This window comes from Geotrypetes seraphini, chromosome 1 (genome assembly GCF_902459505.1).
Source record: "Geotrypetes seraphini chromosome 1, aGeoSer1.1, whole genome shotgun sequence".
Lineage (NCBI taxonomy): Eukaryota > Metazoa > Chordata > Amphibia > Gymnophiona > Dermophiidae > Geotrypetes > Geotrypetes seraphini.
The window spans coordinates 419,255,675-419,282,280 of NC_047084.1; positions in this window are offsets into that span (position 1 = coordinate 419,255,675).

A 26,606-nucleotide genomic window follows, 5' to 3' on the forward strand; every position below is an offset into this window, starting at 1 on the left:
GTTGTAGCATCAAATACTGGCAGGCTTTTAGAAAGCTGTACTGCCGAGCAGTGCACGCAAAATGCTGAGCTGCCCATAGGAATACGTAGAACGGGCAGCTAGGCATTAAGCATGCGTTGCTCAACAGTGCAGCTTTGTAAGAGGACCCAACAGTGCTGGAAACATAATCACTGAAAGATTCACCCCCCTCTTTCACAAAGGTGCGCTATGCTTTTTAACGCGCGCTAAATAGTAACACGCGCTAAACGCTAATGCGTGCACGTTATCCTTTGGACGCGTTAGCAGTTAGCACATGCGTTGATTTAGTGTGCGCTAAATGTGCGCTAAAACGCTTATCGCATCTTTGTGAAAGAGGGCCTTAGTCACGACATCAATAGTGAAACAAAATAACGATCCATATGCATACATACTCAGTCCTTATAAGATGCATTAAAAAAGGTGAAACTTTTTATTCTTTCTACAGATATTGCGCTAGCTGTAGTAGAAGAAACAGCCCTGCCAGATGTCTTGGATGAGCTCTCCTTGCTGTGTACATATTTCTTGTTTCCATATGACACAAATATTTGTACAGTAGAAGTACTATTTGGGCGACCCTGCCAAGAAGCCAGAGGGGAGGGTATTATCTTCATTGCCTCTTTACTCAGACACATTCTGTTATCTTTCCAACCAAGCAATCATTATTAGACAGAAGCTAATTAAAATGCCACCTCTTGGCCATAATGCAAATTCTATTCAAACCAGGAAATTGCATGCCCCGGAGTGCTCAGCTGTATAGCTGAAATCTTCAAAGCCAACATTATTTTATATCTAAATTTGTTTACTCATTATTATTATTATTTTTGCTAACACCTCCAAAGTATTAACAAAAAGATAAACATATCTAAATATTTTATGTCATGATATAATTAAGGATATTTTATTTTTACAAACTTGTAGTAAGTACTAATGTGTGCTTACCACAGATTAAAAGGGCACTACTATGGGAAATGCTCAGGTGTCCCATGGTAGTTTTGTGATTGATGCGCACTTCAAACATGATAGAATATAGATTTTATTTTTAGTGTGGGGGGCATGTTTGAGGGTGGAGGGAAGGGGTAAAATGCGGACCTGACGAACCTCGTGGATCTAAACCCGTGCGGCCTTAAAAATCTGAGGTCTGTGTCCGTTGCGCTTGTAGTTTCTGTTGCTGACAGACCTTGATGAGATTTTAGCGCTGACGGATCCGTCTCAGCAAAGGGAGGGAAAAGTGTTAGGATCCGTCAGCGCTAAAAATCTCTTCCAGGTCTGTCAGAGCCAGAGACTAGTGCTGGAGCGGCAGAGCAGAAGCCAAGAGAGCGGGGACATAGGTTTTGGATGTGCGTTATGGAAAAGAAGTCTCCAAACTCCAGCGCTAGTCTCTGGCTCTGACAGATCTCGAAGAGATTTTAGCGCTGACGGATCCTAACACTTTTCCCTCCCTTTGCTGAGACGGATCCGTCAGCGCTAAAATCTCATCAAGGTCTGTCAGCGACAGAAACTACAAGCGCCACGGACACGGACCAACACGGACCTCAGATTTTTAATGCCGTATGGGTTTAGATCCGCGAGGTCCATCAGGTCCGTGAGGTCCGCGTTTTACCCCTTCCCGAGGGTGGAGACTAATGCAAAAATGCCCCAAAAGGAAAAAAAAAAAACCAGGTACTTGAAAGACACAATGGTATGAACAGGGCATTACAGGCAGAATGGTTCCCTGACCTCCACACTTAAGAACAGCATATGAGCTTCAATTTAAATTTTTGACTTAGGGAACACCCTCAGCGTAAGTTTGAAAGCTCTGAAGAGCAGCTCAACAGAGCCGCTCTGATGCTTAAGAAAATAGAGCCAGCAAACACAGAGCAGGCAATACTACTCCCGCCAGCCACACACCAGCTGATTCTCTGCCTTTTTACTGGTATTTCACATATTTATTTATTTATTGGGCACATGTTTGCACTGAATTTGCATTTATCAAGCACACGGGAGCACCTAAATGATGGAGGAGTGTGTGGCGCAGTGGTTGGATCTACAGCCTTAGCACCCTGGGGTTGTGGGTTCAAACCCCGCGCTACTCCTTGTAACCCTGGGCAAGTCACTCAGTCCTCTATAGCCCCAGGTACGTTAGATAGATTGTGAGCCCACTGGGACAGATAGGGAAAATGCTTGAATACCTGATTGTGAAAACCGCTTAGATAACCTTGATAGACGGTATATAAAAATCCTAATAAACTTGAAATTTCAGTGATCATTAAGAGAACTAAGACTCATCCTGAACAATAGGGAATGCTAAATGATGACAGATAACAGGGGTCACCATAGTGAAAAACTAATCTAATCTAAGGCTTGGCTTTATACACCGAGTCATCATTCTAAGAAAGCTCTACTCAGTTTACAATAATTAGCTTAACAAATAAAAACCATAAAAAATAAGACTAAATTTCAGGAAATTAATTTTCAAAGAGCTCCTTTTATGAAGCCGCGTTAGCGGTTTAACATGCGCAATGGAGCACACTATTTTGCCGGCCGTGCTAGCCCCTACCGCCTCCTCTTGAGCAGGCGGTAGTTTTTCGGCTAGCGTGGGGGTTAGTGCACTCTAATAAGGTGCGTGCGATAAAGCCGCTAACGCGGCTTCATAAAAGGAGCCCAAAGTGTTTAGCAAATAAAGTAGATTTTAAAGATTTACGAAAAAATTGAAGTGAGCCGGAACTCCTTAAAAGAAATGGAAGATCATTCCAAAGTTGAGAAAACTTTGAGAAAGCTTTAAAAGTTAGAATAATTTTGAAAATGATGCAAGATTCCACAGGCACATTGTTTAAATGATTGACTAATATGATCAGATTTTCTTAAATTGCATAATAGATGTTTAGCTGTATTTTGTAAGGTCTATAATTTTTTTAAAGCTTAATTAAGCAATCCAAGATAAACATTGCAATAACCTAGATGTAACAAGTGAAACGACAAATGAATGAAAGGAAATCCTGTTAAAGAAGGCCCTAATGGAGTGAAATTGTCTCAGAATTAAGAAGTTAGACTTGCAAACAGCAGAGAGTTGGGGAATAAAAGATAATTGTGAATCCAAAATTAGCATGGAAACCCTCAGGCCCATATTCTATAAATGGCACTGTAAGTTAGGTGCTGGTAGGTACCCTACCGGTGCCTGACTTACCCCCCCCCTTTTACAAAAGCGCGGAAAAGGTTTCTAGTACTGACCTGCGACCTTCATTGCATCTATGGAGGTGCCATAGAATGCCTAAGGTTGAAGTAAGTAAAGTTAATGCCGGAAATGACCTTAGGCATTCTAAGGCGCCTTCATAGACGTGATTCTCGTCAAAGGTAGGCGCCGGAAATGTAGGCCTTTAAAACCCTGGTCTGCATTTCCGGTGCCTATCTTTGACATAAGTCGCAATTCTGTAAACAGCACCATTGCGTGATTTACATATGATTGGCAGCCATGTTTTTAGGTGGTTGCCGATAATGGTGCTATTTACAGAATCCGGGTCATACTGCACATAAAATAAGTAGCAGTAAGAGCTCACAGGTCATGCGATAATCTCAAAATTAGCCTATGACCATTAATAGGAAAAATCAAACTATGGCTATTTTAGAGCTGCACTAAAAAGTGGCCTCAGCATATGGGAAGCCCACATGCTAACAAAAGTGCAGGCCATGTTTAAGCATGGCTTTGTAAAAGCCACGCTAAAAAGTTGATGAACTCCTAAAACAGAGTGGTTGAAGGTGAAGACAGCAAAACTGTACTGATCACTAACCAGCACTTATCAGTAGGATGGTTTTGCTAATATGGTTTCCCACTCTAAATTCTGAGATCTAGAAATAACAAAACAAAAAAAGAACCTGCAGAAAAGGTGCAGAACAAGAAAACAAAACTAGGCAATTACTGATAATATTCTATTAGAGCCTCATTTCTATACCAGTTGTAATCATACATTTTGATTCTATTCCTGTTAAGAAATTTCTTCCTGGGTTTAGGTCTATGGGGAAAAGGCTGAGTGAATCAGTTCACAAGTGTTCCACTACATGGATAAAATGTTTAAATAATATTTCTGAAATATTAAATGTATCTTTGTTGACAAAATTCTAATCTGAATTATATATTCAGACTAGAGCACAAACATTTAATGGAACTAGTTATTAGACTCACATTAAAAAAAACATGAAAATAAACCTAATTAATGAAGTGATTAATTTGAAGCTTGGCACATGAAGGCAGAATTTGTGTACTGGTTACATTATGCTTGTTGGATATTGATGCCCAAATTCTATAAAAAATGGCTACAATTAGAAGCCTAGATCAGTGTGCCTAGATGATCTAGGCACCTAAGTTTTTTTGTTTTTTTAAATTGGCTTAATCAGCACTGATAATGAAAGTGCCATTAAAACCAAATTAAAGATCATTAAAAATAATTAGTAGCTAGGCACCTACTACTTCAAGGTAGGCGTCTATACCAAGGTGCCTATCAGCAAATAGGCATGATTAAAGGTGGATTTCGAGCAGAATTTGGGCATGGATTCACTTAGGTGCCACTAGGCACCTACCTTAGGTACACTGATTTAGGCCAAGACAACTTTGGATAATACCGGGACCTGCTTTTTTCAGTGGCCTTGCTACTCGAAAGAAGCCACCGACTTTATAGGGATTAAACTCTAGTGTATTAGCTTTTGATATTAATATTTTGAGATATTTCAATAATTCAAGATTGATGCAGCACTCTAAATTAATTTTTTTCTCTCCTCTCACTGTAAACAGTACCATGAGCCTACCTTTGAATATCAAGGACCCAAGGTGTGTAATAGTCTACCATTAAGTTTGCATCAACTTGAGTCATATTATCAGTTCAGGAAAATGTTTAAAGACACATCTTTTTGATTATTTTTTGAATATCTGTTAATACTTGTAGAACCTTATTTGAGGATATATATATTATAAGCTCAGTCAGGTATACCAATGACGGAGTGAAAAATATGATATAATAATCAGGAAAAGACACTTCCCATGAGAATATCAATGCTCTTAAGAGAAAGCTTTACATATGGTGGAATTTAGCTCAGAGAAATGGAGGGCCAATAATGGGGGAAACCCTCAACCACATCGCCACCCACTCATCGCTTAGTCCTCCACACTTTTTAGCTTTTTCTTTGCTTATTTTGATATTATAGTATATCAAATTTAAATAGTAAAACATGTTTAAAATTCAATATAACCTTTAACAAGTCACTTAGCTATGCAGCAGTTCTTCAAAAGAACCGCTGCATAGCTAAGTGACTTGAATTTCAAACACTTTTTACTATTTAAATTTGACATACTATAATATAAAAATAAGCAAAGAAACAAAATATATATATTGTAAACCACATTAACCCCACTTCTTTACAAAGTTGCACTAACATTTTTAGCACCAGCCGCCATGGTAAGAACATAAGAACATAAGAAGTTGCCTCCGCTGGGTCAGACCCGAGGTCCATCGTGCCCAGCAGTCCGCACCCGCGGCGGCCCATCAGGCCCATGACCTGTAATGTGATCCTTCTCTAATCCCTTTTATCCTTCTATCCATACTCTGTCTAAAACCTATCTCTACCTCTATCTGTATCCTTCAATCCCCCTATCGTTCAGGAATTTATCCAATCCTTCCTTGAATCCCCGTAGTGTACTCTGTCCTATCACAACCTCTGGAAGCGCATTCCAGGTGTCCACCACCCTCTGTGTAAAAAAGAACTTCCTAGCATTGGTTCTAAAATTGTCCCCTTTCAGCTTCTCTGAGTGCCCTCTTGTGCTTGTGGTTCCCAATAATCTGAAGAATCTGTCCCTTTCCACCCTCTCTATGCCCTTCATGATCTTGAAAGTCTCTATCATGTCTCCTCTGAGTCTCCTCTTTTCAAGGGAGAAGAGCCCCAGCCTTCCCAACCTGTCTGCGTATGAAAGGTTTTCCATACCTGTTATCATTTTCGTAACAGCTCGGACTCTCATAGGAATTCTATGAGTACCAGAGCTTTTATGGCTTGACTACCCTTTTGGGTAACACCTGCTCACGACTCTGATTATGGCTTTGTCCCGACTCAAGAGTAGTGAATACTGAGGACCATTACTCATTTATTCATTCATTTATTTATTTGTGTATCTATATTATTAGACAGACAGTCACTTTTATGGTATGCCATACAACACATGCAAATAACAATTTGACTTTCCAGTGGCCATAGGAACTCTATGAGCACCGGGAACAGCGTGGGCCATTCTGCGTTGCTCTCCGCGCTAGAAACTGCTAGCGCAGTTTAATAGAAGAGGCCCTTTGTGATTTCATTGAATGTGAAATACTAATTAAGTTTATTATTTAATACTTATAAAGTATTTACTGTTATTTGTGATATTGTCCTATTTGCGTATCAGCTTTATTTTGTTTTTATGAATGAGAGAGCTTCACGCTTGATAAGTCCTTTTAAAAAACGACTTTCTTTTTCCAATTTATGTTAAATTATTTTAGTGCTTTGTAAACCACTTTGACTTTTTTTTTTGCAATCAGATGCAATTTTATCAAATTCATGAATAAACCATAAACCACCTCTATTCTGTTCCCAGTGACACCTTTGGTCTGCAGGAGGCAACTGTGATTTAAATTTTAACTTATTTATTTACAAATTTATATTCTGCAACTCCAGCCAAAACTGCTGCCCAAAGCATCTTACAAAATAAAAAGAAAACCACAAACCCCATAAAGAGATTCTTTCACAAACCTGGGGTAAAAACATGGGCCCTTACATAGATCTTTCTCATGTGCATGGGTCATTTTTACCACAGCTGTAAAACCTCAATTTACTATTTATTTTATTAAAGCGCTAATGTAGATGTTCTAACTGGTTACTGGAGGAATATCTACTTTCTGCCCCTGGCATGCTATTTCAAAAAAAAAAAAAAAATACAAAAAATATTTAGGGCTCCTTTTACTAAGCTGCGATAGCGGTTTTAACGTGCGCGCTAGACGATAACACCAGCATTGATCTGGCATTAGTTCTAGCCATGTAGCGCTGGTTTAGCGCGTGCTAAAATTCTACATGTGCTAAAAACGCTATCGCAGCTTAGTAAAAGGAGCCCTTAGTGTGCGCTTCGCGTGCACACATTCCAGAACTAATGCAGAGCTCATTAGCTGGTCCCGCTTTATGTTTTTTTTTTTTTTTGTGTTGCGTTAGGTACTCAGTAGTAAAAAGTACCCAAAACACAATAAACAAATAAAACAGAGCATAAAGACAGGAGACCAACTAGCATTAGCCTTTCTTCTCTTGGGATACACCTGAGAAGAGGAGTGATTCCGACTTGTAATGAAACTGTTCAATATATTTATTAACGACCTGGAGGCGGGAACAAAATGTGAGGTTATTAAATTTGCGGATGAAACCAAACTCTGCAGCAGGGTTAGAACCGCGGAAGACTGCAAAGACCTGCAAAGGGACCTAACGAGGCTGGAAGAGTGGGCAAAAAAGTGGCAAATGAGCTTTAACATAGAGAAATGCAAGGTCATGCATGTAGGGAAAAAGAACCCGATGTTCAGCTACAAAATGGGGGGATCATTGCTAGGGGTAAGCAACCTTGAAAGAGACCTGGGGGTGATGATGGACACAACATTGAAAGCATCAGCACAGTGTGCGACAGCCTCAAAGAAAGCGAACAGAATGTTGGGTATCATTAAAAAGGGTATCACGACCAGGACGAAGGAAGTTATCGTGCCGCTGTATCGTGCAATGGTGCGCCCACATCTGGAGTACTGTGTCCAGTACTGGTTGCCGTACCTCAAGAAGGACATGGCAGTACTTGAGGGAGTTCAGAGAAGAGCTACTAAACTGAAAAAAGGTATGGAAAACTTTTCATACGCTGACAGGTTGGAAATGCTGGGGCTATTCTCCCTGGTAAAGCGGAGACTCAGAGGAGACATGATAGAAAGCTTCAAAATCCTGAAGGGCATAGAGAAGATTCTTCAGACTGATTCTTCAGATTCTTCAGACAGACAGATTCTTCAGACTGTGGGGAACCACAAGTACAAGGGGGCACTCATAGAAATTGAAAAGGGACAGGTTTAGAACAAACGCAAGGAAGTTCTTTTTTACCCAGAGGGTGGTGGACACATGGAACGCACTTCCGGAGGTTGTGATAGGCCAGAGCACGCTACAGGGGTTCAAGGAAGGTTTAGATAGGTTCCTAAAGTATAAGGGGATTGAGGGGTACAGATAGAAGTAGAGGTAGGTTATAGGAATAGTCAGGGACCACTTCACAGGTCATAGGCCTGATGGGCCGCCGCAGGAGCAGTACGCTGGGCGCGATGGACCTCTGGTCTGACCCAGTGGAGGCAACTTCTTATGTTCTTATTCCTCAGGTTGCACTTTTTGTTCATTTACATTGAATTATTGTATAATGGTATGTGTATGCTGTTATGTTTTTAGGTATGTTATCTTGGAAACTGCCGAGAATCCAGGAGGTATATCATTTTTTTAAATAAATAAATTTGCCTTGACTGGCACCACTAGACATCTGGCTAGACATTTGTCGATCTTAACCTTAGGACCCCTGAGGAAGACTGTTACATTGAAACACGGCCCATGTCGGGTCCATAATTTTCAAGTCTATGGGCTCCTTTTATCAAGGTGTGGTAGGCGGTTAATGAGCGGAATACCGAGCCTGCCGCGCTAGTCACTAACGCCTCCATTGATGAGGAGTTAGTTTTTAAGCTTGCTGCAGGGGTTAGAGCATGATGAAATGTCTAACGCGCTAACCCCCATAGCACGCCTTGATAAAATGTGGATTTTGGAGAATGTATACACATCTATATTTATGAATTAACTCAATAATGCATAAATGTGCCATCTGTAAGGGAACTGAGACTGAATACCTCAAGTGTAACCATCCCCCTCTTCTATTAAACTGCGCTAGCAGTTTGTAGTGCAGAGGGCCGTGCTGAATGGCCCATACTGCTCCCGACACTCATAGGAGCTCTATGAGTGTCAGGAGCAGCGCGGGCCATTCAGCGCAGCTCACCGCGCTAAAAACTGCTAGCAAAGTGTAATAGAAAAGGGGAGTATGTTTTCCTGTAGAGGACTCCAGGAATGGAATCTATTAACCTTGTATATTAGAAGGCAATGTAATCTTGAAGGATTTAAAAAGTTATTGAAGAGACATTTATTTTGCAATATGAAATATGGGCATTAAGGCAGTTACTTTGGGTAAGCACTGGTCGCTTATTTTTGTTTGTGTTTTTTTAATATATATATATTAAGTATTTTTATTTTGTATGTTTATATTGTGAGCCGCTTTGGGAAAAGCGGGTTATAAATAATAAAACAAATAAATCCCAGCATCACAAACATCAGTTCTGCAGTCTCCTTTTGTTGTTTTTTGATTGCACCATGTTGCTGCGGACTATTTGGGTTGCTGTTTTGTTTGGTGACACACCTGACAGACATTGTTCATATATGTGACACAATGAACAATAAAATTCACAGCTGAACAAAGCATGCCTAAATCTTTCATTGTTTAATTATGTTTAGAATAAATTTGCCTATCTCATACCAAAAACCTGTATGCAACACATCAATCCCAGATTTCCTACTTGTCATACAACAAAACAAATGTATATTCAGATTCTGGTGTCATCTCAGAACAGCAACACAAAATCCCTCCACTAGTGTAGCAGATACTGGGATGCATAGAAAAACCTGCAAATATGCTACTGAGAAACTATATAGTAAATAGCAGATCTGCGACACATTTAGTTGGAGCTGGAGGCAGCAATTATTATTAGGGGTAGTGGGGAAGCAGAAATAGGGACCAGTTGCAGGGATTTCAAGAACTGGACTCAAGATTGCTGGTCTGCTAGGCTTGCAGGTAGTGATAGTTCTATAGGAAACACAGGCTTGCTGTCTATTCCAAAGTTTTGTGACACACCTCCCATCTCTTGGGGACATACCAGTGTGTCCTGACACACTGGCTGAGAACCACTGACCTACAGGGAAAATGTCTTAGAACAAGATCTAAGAAACAATCAATGGTTAATATTTAAACACGGCGGTCAGCATCTTTTTTTTTGTTAACATTATACATATATTTAGGACCACAATCTGTAGAAAATTCACTGCTGAAAGTACATATACAATGGAAATCACTGCTGCTATCCACAGAAGTAAGAGGTTTAATTTACGACTACCTTTCTGCTATCCTAACCTAAACTCAGTGGCATCCAGGGCTGATAATTTTTTAACACCCCCCAATATAAAATATTTTTTAGTAATTTTATTTATTTTTATAGCCTGTCCTCCTCAGAGAGCTCAGAATGGGTTACAGTTTAGCATTCACAGTGTTACAAAGGGTTACAACCTCTCCAACCTCCCCCCCCCCCCCACTGGCACTGTGGTGTAAACAAAATAATCAAAAATGACTTTTCCTCTCTCTTTTAGGTCCTAGCTCACGCTTGCTGTCTAACACCAGCTCTGGCAATATACACATTTCAAATCTGACATTGTAATCACAAAATAGAAAATAACATGATTTTTTCTACCTTTTGTTGTCTGGTCATTTTATTATTCAAATCATGTTGGTCCCAGGCTCTGGTTTCTGTTTGTCTTCTGTTAACTTGCTTACCAGGGTCTCCTGCCCATTTGACATTTTCTTCTTTCTCTGTGCTCACCATCCATCTTCCATCTTTGTATTTTCCTTTCCACTGCCATATCCAACATTTCTGTTTCTTTCCCACTGTCTGCCATTTTTTTTTCTCTCTCTCTTTCTCTCTCCCTGCCTTGTGCCCTGGGTCTCTATTCCCCTCCATGCAGCATCTTTCCCTTCCTCCCCTCCACTACATTATCATATGTAATATTTCTTTCTCTTTCCCCCATGCACCATCTCTTTCTGCCCTCCACCGTATGTCCATTTCTTCTTCTCATTTCTTCAAGCAAGTCTTCAGCCCCTCCACTATTTGCAGGTTTTCTCCTTCTCACCTCTTCTACCTCTTTGATGCATTTCCCTTCCTCTTCTCCAGCCCATGTCCAACAATTCTTCCTTTCTCCTCTCTCCCCCATGTGCAACGGCTTTTCATCCCCCTCCCACCCCCTATGCAGCACCTCGGGACCTGACCAACCCCTCCCCATCTCACTGTGAGATTGTTTGCGACCTGCTCCACTAGGGCTTCTCTATACCACATCATCAGTGACACAGCAGAGGGAAGCCCTAATGGGCTGTATGAAGTATTCTCTCAGTCATTGTTGGCAGCCTTAATTTGCTGCTCTACTGGCTTTCCTCCTGCTTATGTGAAGGCAGGACCTGGCAGATAGGAAGGCCCAATGCCAGAAGAGCATTGAAGTTCCAGGACCATGATGCCAACCCCCAGATGTACCCCCTTATGTTTTGCACCTGGGGCGGACAGCCCCCCTTTGGTATGCCACTGCCTAAACTATGACACTATATTAAAACATGGATAGCAATGAATAGAATCAGCTATCTGAATGCTTCTGATAATGTCCACCACTTAGAGCCTTCAGTATACACATTCAATTGTATCACTTTAAGTAATAGTGCTGTTCTTTGATATTTAAAACTTTTTCTGGATTGAACTTTAAGAAATTTGCTATTAGATCGAGGGTAGATGAGGGACAACACAGGACGTGTGGGAGATGTCAATGGTGCACTAAGACCATTGAAGGAGATATTTGGGATGTTCCTGGAAAAAACACAATAATCAAGTCCAGGGGTGACACTGACTGTAATAGCAAATTTGTTATCTATGCAATTATCTGCTCCTGTGGCTTGATTTGTATTGGATGGACCAACCGTCCAATCAATGTTCAGTTGAACAAACATAAGTCCCTCATAATCAAAGGGAATCTGCAGGCCCCCATCATCCAACATATGATGCAATTCAAATACACTCACGGATCTGACTTTATTTATGAAGGGAGGGTAGAAGGCAATCCTGAAAAAGTTTTAAATATCAAAGAACAGCAAGGGATTCATTGGCTCAACACAGTGGAGCCGGCCAGGTTAAATTTTAGAAGTTGAATGGGCCACGCTGATTTAACCAGTTTCACCCAATGAGAGACAGGATTTCTCAGCTGATTCTATACATCAGCATATTGCTGGTGGCTCACTTCAAGTGTGCATGAAGGGAGTCGCTAGCAGCCTAAAGAGCACTCCAATGAAGAGCAAGAAACTCAGCTGTTTTAATCAAATTAGATTAGAATGAATAGCTAGTCCTGAGAACGCCACCGCCATCATACTGAAAACATTCATGAAAGTCGGAATGCAGTGGTAATAGTAGGTCTAAAATTCAGTTCTTTTCTTATCCGTTCCCAAAAAGGGTATGTAGTAGAGGTTGTAGTAAAACATTCAATTTACATTGCAATATTTATTTTCAGGGCGGATCCTTGACAAAGCTGTTGCAAAACATGTCGGATCCAGCCGCTCAGCCTACCAACATGCAATAAAGACTAACTGCTACTAAGATAAGTAAAAGTTTAACACTATAGAACATCACAATAAGAAAATTATTGAAAAAATTGTTTGGGCATAGATAGAATATACTCATAGAATTCTCTCAACCTTGACCTGTGAGGATCTAAAACATAATTCTCCCCGCAAAAAAAAAAAATTAACTGTTTGTATAGGGCGGTGGAATGGTGTTTCTGAGGTCTTTGGTTAACAATAATATGAAAGTTATATATATATATATATATATATATAAAAAAAAGAATTGAATTAAAGGGATATTACTTAGAGTGATACAATTGAATCTGATATGCCCCCAGCATGCCTTCTTTTGAGCTATGTGCTAGTAGAGTTAAGGTAAATGTCATGACTGATAGGATAGTGCACAACTAGATGTGTGCACAAATATTGATGGGTGCCAAGGAACTTCGATTAGCTGTTAGCGCCCAATTATTGATGTTGATTGGTTCATCACCCAATTAATTTGCATGCGCATCTCAGGAGAATGTTCAAATTTTGGCATGCAAGAAGTTTATATCATCAGCTGCACTTAAAGCCGGGAGAGGAGTGAGTTGAGGAAAATAAAGGGCTCCTGTTACAAAGCCGCGCTAGGGCCTTAACGCGCGCTAAGTTGCTGCATGCGCTAGCCGCTACCGCCTCCTTTTGAGCAGCTGTAGATTTTCGGCTAGCGCGCGCTATAGCGCTCGCTAATCCGGTGCGTGCGCTAAAACCGCTAGCGCGGCTTTGTAAAAGGAGCCCAAAGGTAAATACAATACATAAAGTTAAAATGAAAGGCTTTGGCAGTCCTCCAGAAATGGCTATTGGTTCAGATTAAGGGCTCCTTTTACCAAGCCGCGGTAGCGGTTTAACGCGCGTAATAGCACGTGTTAAACCATCAGCTGCGCAAGCTGCTACCGCCTCCTCTTGAGGAGGCGGTAGTTTTTGGCCAGCACGGAGATTAGCACGTGATGAAAAGTCGCGCGTGTTAACCTCGCTAGCGCGGCTTGATAAAAGGAGCCCAAAGTTAATTTAAACTATTGAAAACAAACAATATTGAGGTTATTTAAATTATTTAAACTATTTAAAAATTATTTATAAAATTTAAAAAAAGAAGAAAAAACAAAAGCAAAGGGGTACCAATAACAGCTTACATAAGACTAGTTCTAAAGACTTCATTGTTTTTTTTGCTGAATGTCCAGCTCTTCTTTATTGTAAACCGCCTCGAACTACTTTGGCTTTGGCGGTATATAAACAATAAATTATTATTATTATTATAGTCAAATAGCTATAAGCACTTGAGGTTACCTTTCCTCACAAAGAGTTGTGTACCCTAAACAAGTACTAGTATAATCAATAGAGCTATTAAATTCAAGGAGGAGGGTCCCATTCTATATTGTCCATCAACTTTTTAAGAAAAATGCAAATTTATGTACCATATATAGTAGCGAGGAGTTTATGAGCAGTAATGGTTTATAATAGCACTGCTGTACTGGTTGCCCAGTAGCGATACTGCACATTAAACATTAGCAAATCCCTTGTAAATGATACATTTTACTCAGGTTTTCTTTTCATCCATACATTGGTTGTGAGGCACACAAAACAACTGAAACAAAAATCCATTTGAATTTCACTTGTTGTTGCAAAACAGCTGTATGCCAAGTTAGTCAAACTTAACATGGAAGGAGGCCAGCTCCTAGAATTCCTTTTGTGTTGAGTAGAAAACAGGTAATAAAAGCATCATTCGTGACTATGAGAAACCTAAAACAAATCTGAAAATTTTTCGACAGGAAACAATTCCAACTTTTGGTACAATCTCTTATCCTTGGACTAATAGACTACTGCAACATACTATACCTCCCCAGCCCAGCGACCATGATAAAGCAATTACAAACAATACAAAATACAGCCCTAAGATTCATCTACTCATTGAAAAAATATGACCACATCACAGCAGCAGACCACGACTCACACTGGCTCACAATACAAGCAAGAGTACACTTCAAATTCTACTGCCTACTATTCAAAGCTATTAATGGAGAAAGCCCAACCTACTGGAACAAAAGACTAACCCAATCCACCTCAACCAGGTACAGGAGAACCCACTCTCTATTCACACACCCACCAACCAAAAATGTTAAACGAGGAAAACTATATGACAACCTAATGGCCACCAAAGCAGCTAAACTAGCCAGACAAATCACCAATCTGCTGTCTTCGACCACAGACTACAAAACCTTCAAAATAGAAACCAAAACCCTACTCTTCAAAAAATACATAAAACCTATCTAACATGACCAGTTCCTTCCCAAACTCCACCTACCACACACTCCTACCATATCTAATCTAAAATGTTTCTAATTACCCAACATGTATCTCCTTAACTTCTCAACAATTCTTATGTAATTCTTACAACAATTCTTATGTAATGTTACAATTCTTGTAACCTCCTGACAACTCTTGTGTAATTCGCCTTGAACCACAAGGTAATGGTGGAATAGAAATCACTAATGTAATGTAATCTGGAGATGGGCAACAAGAAGGGGGGGACCCCCTGGAGCCCAACCAATAATAATTTATTTCCACAGATACAGACAGTGTGAAAAGTCCTTTTGAATAAGCCTTTTCAAATGTTTGTATGTGGATAAGACCTTTAAACATACATATCCAGGGTGGGAGGAAGGGGGGAGGGGTTTGCACTGGAATTGTTTTGGGGAATATTTAGATAGTGTTTTGTAGGTATTTATTTTCTTGATTAAATAGGTGAGAGGGTGGGGGGAAATAATTGCTTATTACTATATGTAAGTTTATTGTGCTTTTCTTGTAATATTATATGTACATGAATTATTTGTATGCACAATTGTAGTTGGAAAATTGAATAAAGATTATAAAAAAAAGAACAGTTTTATAGCAAACTATTTCCTAAATCAAATGTTGGTGCATAGATCATTTATTAGTAAGAAGAATGAATTATAAAATATGAGCTGAACTTAGACCTTCTTCCACCAGGGAGCACGATGATAAATAACTTAAGACCTTCTGAAACAGTTTAGGAGAAGTAATCAGAAAGGAATTTTCTTTCACTGGATAAACTTCAGTTGTAAAACGCATTTGAGTGTTTCAGAAGAATTTGTTTTAAACTTGCCTATTTCTAAGCTGGCTGGAATTCTCATACTTCACAGTTCACCTGGTCAGAGCTTCAAGTCCCTAATTATCCATGTGACCAAAAGCAACTAAATTCCTTTTCTATTGGATTTTCTCCCTCAGGATGGCTCTCAAAGGATCAATTCAATGTTTTCCATTGCAGTTTCACAATATTCCCATGACTTACAGCTGTTTTATTGCCATGGTAAAATATCCATAACTCAGAGAAAGTTTATAGAATACTGACAAAGATCTTTTGAACGCAAGTATAGATAAATTTTAAGCTCACACTAAGAAACAACTACAGTATTGAGAGAGAAAGATAAATTGAGCAGTCATGTTAAGTTGATAAATGGCACTTGTGTCAAATATCTATGGTTTTTGGTGTCAGGGAAAGAGATCAAGAAAACTGAACATCTGTAGACCCCAGTGGTTCAAGAATAACCTCTGGAAAAGTACTCTGATTCAGATGTTCAACAAAAACACATGTTCAAGAATTCCTGAAAGCGTTTTCTGGCAAATTTGTAGTGTGCAAAGAACACTGCATGAAACCAACTTCTGTCCTAGAAGTTTATGTACAAAGTTATCAAAATGGATGCCATGAAAACATTATTTTACCATAAATTTGTGCTATTTTTAGCCCAAGTCTCATTTTATACAGTGAGGTCTAGGGAGTCTTTTTAATATGATGCAGTAAACATGAACGCTTGCTCACCGCAGCTTAAAGGAGCTTACTGTGAGACAAATTCATGTGTCTTCCAGTAAGTTCCCAATTAGCATGCCCTACCCATTTACCCACCCAATAATTTTTTACTTTTACATAGAGGGGGCATTTTCTGGAGGCAGAGAGTAAATGTTCCAGTGCTAATCAGATAGTTCAGTGGTCTTTAAACCTGTCCTGGGGGACCCTATCCAGGTTTTTAAGACATCCCTAATGAATATGCATGAGGCAGATTTGCATACCTGTCACCTCTATTACATGCAAATCTGCCTCAAGCATATTCATTACATAACATACATTTAGAAGAATAAGCAAGCCCGAGAGCTGGTCTCGACGGGCGACCCTAACGCGGGACTGGGTGGCCCGCTGAGTCGCTCGTCGGGGCTGGCTAGCCGGGGCTAGGAGGAGGGGAGGTGGGGGGGGCGGTCCGTTGCCTTGGGATCGCGGCTCCCCCCCTTCTTTCAGGTCGTCGCAGCCGTGGGGGATTGTGGGTGGGAGGGGATAAAGGGAGGCGTGCTCGGAGGACCTAAACAGTTTGGTCCTCCGAGACTGCTTTCCACGTGCGGTCCTTGGCTGGGTGCGCGGCCTACTGGTGCGGGTCGACCGGGGTTAGCGGCGCTGCTTCTTCCTGCACTGTCGGTGCATAGTTTTGATGGCGCGCACTCCCACTGCCGCGGCTGTGGAGTCGGCGGAGCTCTCGATTTTGGCGGGTGACTCCTTCGATGAGGGCGACACAGTCCCGGTAAGCGTGGACGCTGGGGCGGGTCGAGAATTGCCTCCCAGGCGCTCCCGTTCGGCTGCCCGAGCGGCGATAGCGCTGGAGGTAGGGAGGGAGTTTAATGTAGCTCGGGGATGTGCGGGTTCGACCCGCAGGGGTAGGGGCCGACTTCCTTGGTCGCGCCCACGTGGCAGGGCCGCGGCTGGGGGGGAGGAGGCGGTTGCTTTGCCCGCGGTGGCGTCGGTGCCCAGGGTTGTGTCCCGGGAGGCGGGAGAGGGTCCTGCGGTGCGGGTGGAGGATCGGCATGTTGGGGGTACGTCTCCTTTAGTGGGGCGAGAGAGCAGAGCGAGCGGGTTCCCAGGTGGTCCTGTTCTCCCTGCTACTTCGGGTGAGGCTAGTGGCTCGCTGGGAGGATCGGCGGGAAGTTGGTCCCCTTGGGGTATGTGGGGTTCTCCTTGGGCTATGGGTCCGTGGGCTTCGGTACCACCCTCTTTTCCGGTGGTGGGTCCCTCGTCTCCGTGGGGACCGGGTTTTGTTGGGGGCTTTGGGAGTGGCGAGATCCGTGGTGAGGCTATGGGTTCTGCGGGGTTAACTTACCCTCCTGCTGTTCAGGTTGCTGGCCCCTGTCCGGATTTCTCCCCACAGGTGGTCGCCGCTGGACGAGTTGCCATGGCCGGTACATCTTCTGCGGGACCAGTTCGTGAAGGCCACATCGGAGCGGCGGGGGCGAGCGTCGAGGGTCCAGCCCGGAGCGTTCAACGTCCTGCTATGGCGGCAGCTGCGGAGGGCGCCGCTTCTGACGGAGTCGATGGCGGACGTGGACAAGGAGCGGACAGGATTACGGGTAACATGGCCTTAGAGGCTGGGGTTACTGGTCGGGGTAAGAAGGGAAAAAGGAAGGGTAAGGGTAAAAAGCGCCGTAGGTATAGGGATTCTTCTTCGTCCTCTTCCTCCTCTGTAACTTCCTCTTCCTCTTCTTCATCGTCTTCATCTTCTGGGTCCAAGCGGCCGGTATCGAGTGGGGGTCGGGTGCAGGAAGGTGACGATCGGGGGGCGCCGGCATTGGTTGCGTTGTCAGAACTGTGGGAAAAGGTCCCGCGGTCCCTTCGGCGTAGAATTAGGAGGCGGGCCTGTGTTGATGTATTCGCGCTTATGGAAGGTCGGGTCCGCAGTAGAAAGAAGAAGAGTAAGAAGGAGGGTGGGAAACCCAAGGTGGGTGTGGTGTCGCGTAATATTGTTAACTGGACGCGCGCGTTTTTACGTTTGGCCAGCGTATGGGGGAGAGAGAGACCTCAGGACTATGGCCTTCTAATGGCTTACGCGGACTCCGTTTTAGATGCGTATCAGCGCTTCGGGGGTTGGGCGTGGCTGAATTACGATGAAGCGTTCCGAGACAAGATGGAGGAAAATCGGCATATGTCCTGGGGCACGCAGGACATTAATCTCTGGCTCACCCATATGGCAAAGCCGGGAGTTTCGGGTCAGGGACCTCCGGGGAAGCAGTTTCAGCAGTCAGCTGGGGCGGGGAGCTCCTCTCATCCGCCCGGGAGCGCCGGTGCCGGGGGAGGTCCAGGCCTCTGCTGGCAGTTTAATAAATCTACCTGCTCCTTTACCGATTGTCGTTTCCGACACGTCTGCTCCCTGTGCGGTCAAGGTCACTCGGCCCTTAAATGTCCCAAGAAGGGAGTTGGTGTCCCACCTCCCCCGGGTAAGTGAGTCGGGGTCACACGGGTTGCCCACCCCGGTTATGTTGGGTGCCATGCGTCCGTGGCTGGCTTAGTATCCGGATGCGAGGGCGGCGGACGTTTTATTGGGGGAGTTTAGTGAGGGATTTGTGATACCATGTGTGCTGCCTTTCTCGAATGTGCAGGCTGCCAATGCTTCCTCTGTGTCTCATCTTCGGGAAGAGATTCGCCAAAAGTTGTCTGAAGAAATAGAGTGGGAGCGGATAGCAGGGCCTTTTCGCGCTCGTCCATTACCGGTGATGGTGATATCTCCTCTGGCGATCATACCGAAAAAGGAGCCGGGTAAATATCGCTTGATTCACAGTTTGTCCAGGCCTGCTGGCCTTTCGGTGAATGACGGCATTCTGCGTGAGCTATGTTCAGTACGCTACGCGTCCTTTGACTGTGCCCGCGGACTCATTCGTCGTGTTGGCACATCGGCTTTGTTGGCCAAGGTGGACATTGAATCGTCTTTCGGGTTATTGCCAGTGCATCCGTCCTCGTATCCGTTGCTGGGTTTTAAAATGGAGGGTGCCTTTTATTTTGATCGTTGCCTGCCGATGAGGTGCTCCGTTTCATGCGCTTTTGAATTATTTAGTTCCTTTCTGCGCTGGGTCACGACTCGGCGTGCGGGGAGGGCCTCGGTAGGGCACTACTTGGACGATTTTCTTTTGTAGGGGGAGCAGCTTACGAGGATCGCTGGCGACTGAAGACAGTTTTTGAGTCGATGGCTGCGGAATTCGGGGTACCGTTGTCGGCGGACAAGTCAGAGGGCCCTTATACATGTCTCACGTTCCTGGGGATCGAGATTGACATGGCCTATGTCTCTCGAGGGTTTCAATGGTTCGCTTCCCATTCAGCTGCCGGAGGTCACTAATGTGGATCTTGAGCGGCAAGCTGATGCGGCTGGGGGCGTCGGTTTCGGTCTTTACTTCCAGGGCGCGTGGTGCGCGGCGGCGTGGTCAGAGGCTTGGCAGCGGGCGGGCCTTACCCGTAATGTTATTCTGCTGGAACTGTTCCCGTTGTTGGTGGCTTGTGAGTTCCGGACAGGTTGCGGAACAGGCGGGTTGTGTTTTGGTGTGACAACTTGGGAGAGGTGGAGGTAGTCAACAGACGGACGGCAAAATGCTGGCAGGTGACTGCGCAGATGCGTGAGCTTGTCGTGCGCTGTTTGCGACTTAACCTGTTCATTCGGGCGCGACACGTTCCTGGAGTGCATAATAGCCTTGCTGACGCTCTTTCTCGTTTTCGCTTTTGCAGTTTCGACATCTGGCGCCAGAAGCACAGCCGGAGGGATTGCCGATGCCGGAGCATTTGTGGAGCCTGGCAGGGAGTGGATCTGGTACCTCCTACAGCGCTCAGTAGCACCATCTACGTGGGTCCGGTACATCAGGGGCTTTGTGACAGTATCGGGTTTTCTTCAGTCGCGGGGATGGCTCCTTGATCCGGTGTCAGGTTGCTGCTGGCAGAATTTTTGGCCTCGGCGCATCCTCGGGGACGTTCTCGGAGCGCGGCGGTTGGGCATCTTGCGGGCTTCACGTTCTTTAGCAGAGCATTAGGGTGGACGTGCCCTTCGTCAGGGTTTTTGCCCGTCGGATGTTAGCGGCGTGGGGGTAGGATGGCTCTGCGAGTGCCTGACTCTCGTTTGCCTATTACCCATGCGTTGCTGGTTAACCTTGTTGAGGTGTTACCTAGGGTGACGAGCTCGAGTTTTGAGACATGCTTGGGATGTTCAGGGACTACGAGGCCTGCGGCGCACTCAGGTGTGTATCTCGGGTCCCACGTTGCGAGTTTTCATTGCTCGTTTGAAGGCGGATCTGCTGGGCAGGGGGCGTACGTTGGTCCTGCATCAGGTTGAGGGTTGTGCGTCATGCCCCGTCAGATCGATGGCTGCCTATATGGCGATCCGTCCTTCTCTGCCTAGGCGTTGATGGTGCATGAGGATGGTGCTCTTCTTTCGCGATATCAGTTCTTGGCCGTGCTACGTCTGGCTTTAGGTGAGTGCGGTGAGAACCCGGCTAGCTACGGCACTCACCCATTTCGCATTGGGGCGGCTACCAGTGCGTTCGCGGCGGGATTTCCGGAAGCAGCCATACGCCGGCTGGGTAGGTGGTTGTCGGGCTTACATCCGCCCGTCGAGTGCGAATCGTATGGATCCGAGGTTGAGGGGATGGGAATAGTAGGTTGCATGGGGGGGGTCTCGTGTTCGGGCGTGGTGTGTGGTGGTTGGTGGAGTTTGTTGGGGGGGGGGCCCCGGCATGGCTCCCATTTTACTAACTGTTGGTTGTTTCTCCCGGGGGCAATGAGGTTGATGCGCTGAGTGGAAAACATCTTATCGACATGGTGATTGGGATTTGGGAGTGGTACAGGGTTTGTTCCCCGTGGCTCGGTTGGTCTGGTCCGATATCATTCCTCGACCCAGCCGACTGGAGTCACGGCGGTGGACCAGGGGGCTCATAAAGGTTAATAGACAGATAGGTCGATGGGTGGAGTCCCGGGGAGGTATTCAGGTGAGACATGACTGGGTAGATGTGTCTTGTGCAGGGTTGTTTTATAGGGATCGGGTTCATTTGTCCGATATAGGTTGGGATTTGTTATTGGATGACTTCGCCACCTGTGGTGAGCGAGGGTCGGTCTCCTGGCCGCAGCTCTGTTCCTTGTGGGGTTGGGCCTGTAACTAGTTACAGGCCTGTGGCGGTATCCCGAGCTACTGGCTACTGGGGCTCATCAAGGGATGAGCGGTGGGCCGGCTGGGCGCCGTGCCTGGTGGGTCGGTTGACCCTGGATAATGGGGCATGTGTGGGACATGCCACCCCTCAGACCTTAGCTTGGATGGCGAGGTCGGGGGCCAATTACTTCTGGTGGTAGCTCGGGATCTGGTTACAATGGTGATACCATTGTTAGGGGTTTTTTGTTAATGTTCTAATTGTGGCTGTTAAATTATGTACATTTAATTGTGTTAATTGTATTAAGAATATGTTATTATTCAATAAACAGGGCTGCGGCCAGGTTTTACCACTTAAGATGTATTGGTCTTCTTGGAATTGGGAAGAGGTTGGACGGGAGGAGGGGGTTATCCTGTTAACTGAAGCGGGTCACTCCAGGTACCGCTGTTATAAGCAAGCCCGAGAGCTGGTCTCGACGGGCGACCCTAACGCGGGACTGGGTGGCCCGCTGAGTCGCTCGTCGGGGCTGGCTAGCCGGGGCTAGGAGGAGGGGAGGTGGGGGGGGCGGTCCGTTGCCTTGGGATCGCGGCTCCCCCCCTTCTTTCAGGTCGTCGCAGCCGTGGGGGATTGTGGGTGGGAGGGGATAAAGGGAGGCGTGCTCGGAGGACCTAAACAGTTTGGTCCTCCGAGACTGCTTTCCCACCCGCCCGCCCATTGGTTTATGGGGGTAGTATCGGTAAGGGTCGCGGTATCCCGAGCTACTGGCTACTGGGGCTCATCAAGGGATGAGCGGTGGGCCGGCTGGGCGCCGTGCCTGGTGGGTCGGTTGACCCTGGATAATGGGGCATGTGTGGGACATGCCACCCCTCAGACCTTAGCTTGGATGGCGAGGTCGGGGGCCAATTACTTCTGGTGGTAGCTCGGGATCTGGTTACAATGGTGATACCATTGTTAGGGGTTTTTTGTTAATGTTCTAATTGTGGCTGTTAAATTATGTACATTTAATTGTGTTAATTGTATTAAGAATATGTTATTATTCAATAAACAGGGCTGCGGCCAGGTTTTACCACTTAAGATGTATTGGTCTTCTTGGAATTGGGAAGAGGTTGGACGGGAGGAGGGGGTTATCCTGTTAACTGAAGCGGGTCACTCCAGGTACCGCTGTTAGAGAAAAACTAATACATGTATACACACACCATTAATAATTTATTCAATCAACCTTACTTTTTTCTTAAATATTATAAACTAGCTGATGCCCCGGCGTTGCACGGGTATTTAATTATAGCAATAACACTGTAAATGGATTCAAATAAAGATACTTTATAGTGGTGAATGAAATTATTTTTTAACAGCTTTATAAAAAGTACAATATTCAAATTATAATGTGAAATATTTGACAAAATGAATACAATACAACACAAAACTTGATTATAAACAACATTTTTAGTTTCACCTCCAGGAGCAAGAACATATAAATTCTTGGGTGAACCCACCCTTGAGCAAGCAACATAGAGTTGTCCATGGAAAAAACAGGGGGATCTTAAATCCACTCCACAGTATGTAATAGTCTGTCCCTGTGATTTGTTGATTGTGATAGAGAATGCAAGTCTCACTGGAATTTGCAATCTCTTAAACTGAAAAGGAAGATCTGTTGGAATAAGTGGCATCCAAAAGTTTCAGTATTGATTTAAACAACTCAATATGTGGAAACTCAGGTTGAAAAGAAACTCCATGCAGTTTTTTCCCGGTTCAGAATGGAACCTGTGTTCCTAGTTCAGCATATGTGAGTACTCATGTAATGTAATAACATTATGAACTGGGGTGCATGAAGGAAACAGTTACAAACACAGTTAGAACATACAAACTCTATATGTATGATGTCCGTGGTAGAATAGAAACGATGTCCCTAGTGGTTATAGTGTCATAGAAAGTGTTTTATAGTTGGAATTACTGTGAGAATGGCAGCTTTTTACAATTTTACCATTGACATGAATGGGTGAAATCTGATGTTCTGTTTGTAGCTCCGCCCAAGTGTGCAGGTGGGCCGCGAGACCCCCAGAAGATATCACCCCAGGTAGTTGGAATTACTGTGAGAATGGCAGCTTTTTACATTTTTTCCATTGACATGAATGGGTAAAATCTGATTTTATGTTTGTAGCTCCGCCCACGTGTGCAGGTGGGCCGCAAGACCCCCAGAACATATCACCCCAGGTAGTTGGAATTACTGTGAGAATGGCAGCTTTTTACATTTTTTCCATTGACATGAATGGGTGAAATCTGATTTTCTGTTTGTAGCTCCGCCCACGTGTGCAGGTGGGCGCGAGACCCCCAGAACATATCACCCCAGGTAGTGAGGGATCGGCATACCAAGCTTCGTTCAAAGCGGTCAAGGCGTTTTTGAAGTACTGTGAGAATGGCAGCTTTTTACAATTTTACCATTGACATGAATGGGTGAAATCTGATGTTCTGTTTGTAGTTCCGCCCATGTGTGCAGGTGGGCCTTGAGACCCCCAGAACATATCACCCCAGGTAGTGAGGGATCAGCATACCAAGTTTCGTTCTAATCGGTCAAGCCGTTTTTGAATTACAATGAGAATGGCAGCTTTTTACATTTTTTCCATTGACATGAATGGGTGAAATCTGATTTTCTGTTTGTTGCTCCGCCCACGTGTGCAGGTGGGCCACGAGACCCCCAGAACATATCACCCCAGGTAGTGAGGGATTGGCATACCAAGTTTTGTTCAAAGCGGTCAAGCCGGTTTTGAATTACTGTGAGAATGGCAGCTTTTTACATTTTTTCCATTGACATGAATGGGTGAAATCTGATGTTCTGTTTGTAGCTCCGCCCACGTGTGCAGGTGGGTCGCGAGACCCCCAGAACATATCACCCCAGGTAGTGAGGGATCTGCATACCAAGTTTCGTTCAAATCGGTCAAGCCATTTTTGCGTGATCGCGGCACATACACACACACACACATACATACATATACACATACATACCTCCGATTTTATATATATATAGATATATTGAATGTACCACCCACTAACTTATAACAAACACCTTTTTCAGCAGACAACCCAGGCAAATGCCCTTGTTGTTCCGAAAACCTGGATAATCAGTTCCACATTGTCCAATGTTTTATTTAAAATGTCCTTGCTAAACTGGTGCTTCATGGATTAAACTCCTGCTTTCATGATAAGATCTAGTTCACTCTTGAATAACAACTGACAGAATGTTCATCAGCCAGCCCAATTGGGATTTGAACCCATGCGTGCCTAGCACGATGGATATTCATGAGGGATATCTTGAAAACCTGGATTTGGGTTCTCCAGGACAAGTTTAAGAGCCACTTTTACTTTTGAGTGATTAGCAGTTTATACACAAGATTTTGAAATGTGCAAATGCTTTTTTCTTCCAAGGTTTTTTTTAAAAATCAAGGATACTATAGAAAAGGCAACATATATAGGTGATATTTTTCAATTTCTGTTGTATGAATATCATTCAGGCTCCTGAGGCAGGCCATAGGGCTGAAACACGTATGTGTCGAGTCTTAGTTGACACAATAAAGAGACTGAACACTTAAAGACATCTTCACTGTGCTTCTTGCTGTTCTACCTTGGGAAGGTAGCATCTCCTGTTTTCCTGTCATGTGCTAATAGTAACATCAACATATGGTCATTAATTGAAAATTAGAAAATCAACCTTTCTCTGGCTGCCCTAAAAATGAATTTAGCATACAAAAAAAGACACAAAAATGGTGAATCAATATATGCTGTTCATGTAGGGCAATGAGGGAATCAATATGTGCTGTTCATGTAGGGAGAAGAGGTATAGAGGGCAGGGGGGCTACAGAGGGAATAACAAATAAATGTGGTGCTTTACAAATTGGTAGGGTTAAGATAAATGCAGTTTCAAAAAAGTGGGCCTTCAGCCTGGGCTTGAATACCACCAGAGACAGAGCCCGTTATACTGAGTCAGGCAGGTTCTTCCAGACATATGGTGCAACAAGGCAGAAGGAACAGAGTTGGGAGTTGGCAGTAGAGGAGAAGGGTGCTGTCAAGAGAGACCTACCCAACAAATGGAATTCCAGGGGTGGAGTATAGGGAGAAGAGATATTGAGGAACTGCAGAGGGAATACACTTAAAGGGGGGAAGGGGATAACGTGAGCACAACAACCTTGGCAGAATATGAGGTATACAGCAGAATTCTGAACAGATTGAAGGTGAGAGAGATGGCTTAGTGGACGATCTGTGAGAGGCACATTGAAGTAATCTAGGTGTAAGGTGACAAGAGTGTTGGTGAGGGTCTTGGCAGCGTGTTCAGAAAGGAAAGTCTGGATTTTAGCGATGCTGTATAGAAAGAAGTAGCAAGTTTTGGCAGTCTGTTGGATATGTGAAGAGAAGGAGAGAGATGTACCTCAAAGATGTAAGTCAAAGATGACCCCAAGGCTGCGAGACAACGAGACAAGGAGGATGAGAATGTAATTGACTGAAATAGAGAATGGAGAAAAAGCAGAGGCAGGTTTAGGTGTTTAATTTTAGATGGCGGTGAGACATCCAGGTAGCAATGTCAGACAGGCAGGCTGAGACTTGGGTCTAGATTCCCATAGAAAGTTTGAGTGTGAGTTATCAGCATAGAGATGGTAATAGAAGCCATGGGAGGAGATTATAGCACCAAGGGGGGAAGAGTAGATGGAGAAAAGAAGAGGTCCTAGGACCAAACCCTGAGGTACACCAACCGATAACAGAATGGCAGCAGAGGAGGATCCACTGGAGCATACACAAACATGCAATGGGAAAGACAGAAAGAGAACCCCGAGATAACAGAACCCTGGAATGAAAACGAGGACAGCATATAGATGAGTAGGCTGTAATCTACAGTGTCAAACACCACAGATGGATCAAGGAGGATGAGGACAGAGTAGAGGCATTTAGATTTGGCCAGGAGAAGGTCATTGTAGACTTTAGCAAGGGCAGTTCCCTTAAAATGGAGAGGTTGAAATCCTTATTGAGGGAGGTCAAGAATAGCTCGAGATGAAAGAAAATCAAGACAATGGTGCTAGACTGCATGTTCAAATAGCTTGGAAAGAAGGGGAAGAGGGAGATAGGGTGATAATTGAAGGGGCAGGTAGGGTCCAGCTATGGTTTT